This window comes from Magnolia sinica, chromosome 2 (assembly GCF_029962835.1).
Source record: "Magnolia sinica isolate HGM2019 chromosome 2, MsV1, whole genome shotgun sequence".
NCBI lineage: Eukaryota > Viridiplantae > Streptophyta > Magnoliopsida > Magnoliales > Magnoliaceae > Magnolia > Magnolia sinica.
The window spans coordinates 47,570,004-47,573,425 of NC_080574.1; positions in this window are offsets into that span (position 1 = coordinate 47,570,004).

Sequence of the window (3,422 nt, forward strand, 5' to 3'; positions counted from 1 at the left end):
TCTCGACTAGTCTTGGACTAAGTTCGACTAGTCCTCACACTAGCTCATCTAGTCCAAGAATTCCTCGATCAATACTAAGTTTGTTACTAATTTTTGAGAATTTTTGTTAAAGCCTTGACCAGTCCTGGAGACTGCTCAACCAGTCATGTGAACAGTGCTCGACCAGTCTTGTAGGCTTGACTCAAAGTCCAACAACTAAATTAGGTCGCATATGACTAGTCGTGGACAGGACTCGACCGGTCGTGGAGGCCACTCGACTGGTCGAGCAGACCTTAGACCAGTCATGGAACAGCCTTATCTTATTGCGCCCAAACTTTCAAAATTTTGTTGGTCCTACGAGCAGTCGTGCTGACCTCAGGACCAGTCAAGAGTGCGATTTCTGCAACTATAAATAGAGCATGAATTTCAGAGTTTGATATTCAATTTAAGCTAAATCAATACACCACTTTGAGAGATAAGTTAGTGATATTCTTAAGTTATTTAGTGCTCATTTATATTCTCTTTAATTAGCTCTTTACATTTGATTTTGTATTCTACATTCTAATTTTATTTGAAAAAGGGATTGAAGTATTCCCATTTCTTAGAATCAAAATCAAAGCAAGTTAGCCCAAGGTGTTTTAATTTAAAATCTATTTAGAACATAGAACCATTTCATAAGAGAGTGTGAACATTGAACTTCTACGTTAAACTTCTACTCTAAATTGGTTCTTCCGGACGACATCAAAAGGAGAATATCTAGATAAGTATTTTACAGTTTTGTAAATTAATTATTTTGGTTTCATTGAGATTGTGCTAAAAAAATCTCTTTATTTTGGTTTGTCTGGGGTGATCCAAAAAACTCGAAGTGTGGGGGTTTTTGAATTGTGTAAGCTCACTTGAAAGACACAATTATGAGGGTTTTAAGTGAACCTTGAAAAACCTATTTTTATAGTGAACCCTAGTATCCACTGTGTGAGGATATTAGGAGTGAAGTAGTTCTAAACAGTTGGTGTACACACAAGCGAACCACTATAATTTCTAGTCTTGTGGTTGATTGTTTATTTCTTTTTGTGGATGTTTGTAATTTTCCTTTTTTTTTGTATTTGTGGAGAATGTTGTAATTTCTTTTATGCAAGTGTGGGAATGTTGTAATAGCATAGTTATTTCCTTTGTTATTTATTTCCTTATTCCTCTATGTCAGTTTGAGTTTTTGATACACAGACCATTCTAGGAATCAGGTTGTTCTACCATAAACCTTTAGTTTTTGGTGTAAGGTTGTCCTTGGAACAACATCTGTATCAACTTCTCAATACTTGTACTCTTGAGGTTGTTTTACATTTATGCATTGTGGGATTGTTTATTTTAAATTTTGCTGTTAATTTTTTAATTTGGCATAGTCCTATTCACCCCCCCCCCCCCCAAACTAGGACTTAATAGGTCGGCCTTTTCAGTTTTAGTTCAATTATGTCTTTAATCGGCTAATCTATTAGCTAGACCAAAGAGGTGAAGCTTGTAGTTATTTTTAATGTTTATTTTACTTTGATTCAAGTTATTTGAATTATATGTTGATAATTCATTGATATTTGGTTTAAATAAAGAAGTATTTCTAGTTTATTTTGATCCATTGTTAACTCCAGGCACATTAGATGCTTAGGAAGACTATGAATATTTTCTTACATGTTTTATAATGGGATTGATCTATAGATTCTATTGATATATCATTGACTCCGGTGACAATAGATGCTTTTCATATGCTACAATCAAGTTGCTGATGCTTTATGAGGGAACCAATTTAATGAAAGTTCATACTTATTTCAAAGTGTATGAATGATGATTTAACTGCTCTATTATCTGGCTGTATAAAACAAGACTTTGATTCCAGTTGTGTCATATAATTAATTCAAGTAAGTTAACACTAAGATAGCTATGAGTGGATCCTTGGTGCTCTAATGTTGTCTCAAATAGTTTCTTTCATAATTACTCATTTAAAAACAAATTTTGGTAGTTAGTTTATATTCTAGTTCTAGTTCTAACATATTCCAGAAATCGTACAATAACAAGTTCCTGTGAGTACAACCTCGGTCTCACTGAGCTATTACTACTTCGCAACCCTTCACTTTAGGTTCGTGAACAAGTGTTTGGCTCCATTGTTGGGGACTTTACTTGCATTTTTTTAAAAGTACATTAGTATTAGAATTAGGATAGGATTCGGTTTAAGTTTTTCTGTGTTTTCATATTAGGTTTATTTAAATTATCGGCTACTAATTTTGTTCTTATGTTTTGTAGAACCCAACATAGAATCATCGATCTGGTTATGTCATTCAAACTCTTCTTGATGTAGTATTTCAAATTTCTTAATTTTTTATAGTTTTCTTTTTCTGAAGTAGGTTTTAGTTTAAACTTAGGTTGAGAATGTTTCATGCCCAAGTGGGTCCATGAAAAAATTCTACATCTCTTAAGTGATGGAGGATTAGTCGAAGGTTTGCCTATCCATCACCAGATTAAACACACCTTGAGATCCTCTGGGTTGACAGAAAGTATGACTGACAATCAACCTCACCATCCTATTAAAGAGTAACAAGAAGAGAATGATGTACATAATGCTCCTCCGCCTAGAACTGTACATCATTACTTATAACCAACGAGGGCGAGTACACCTTCCTACATGATATTTCAACATAACGTGGGAAATGTGGATTTTAAATCAGGAGTGATCCAATTACTTTTGAAGTTTCATGGACTCAATTCTGAGAGTCCATACATACACCTAAAAGAATTTGATGAGATTGTAGCAATCCTACACTTTCATAACGTATTTGAAGACACTTTAAGATTAAAGTTGTTCCCTTTCTCTCTGAAGGAGAAAGCCAAGTCTTGGCTTCACTCCTTGAGACTTGGATCTATCGAGACTTAGGCTGAGATGACCTGGGAGTTCCTTAAGAAGTTCTTTCCGGTTCATAAAACCAACACCTTACAGAGGGTGATCATAAATTTCTCTAAGAAAGAGAAAAAAAAACCTTCTTCTAATGATGGGAAAGGTTTCAAGATCTTCTAAATTCTTTCTCACATCACAACTATGAAACTTGGTGGGTAATAAGTTTTTTCTACAATGGACTGACTTCGCCAATGCGCCAATTTACAGAGATGATGTGTAATAGAGAATTTATAAACTAGGATCCTGATGACGCATGGGATTATTTTAATGTGCTTGCTTAAAATATACAGTCATGGGATACTTCATCTAAGCACATTAATCCCAAATCGTCTCAGTCTATAGAGTAGTGGGGAATGTACATCTTAAGGGAGGATGACGATGTGAATGTCAGGGTGGCTAATCTCACATGAAAGGTCAAAGCCATGGAACTAAAGAAAGTAGAAATTGTCAAACCCGACGAGAACATTGAGATTGTTTGTGGTATTTGTGCTAGTAATGTAGACCTAAT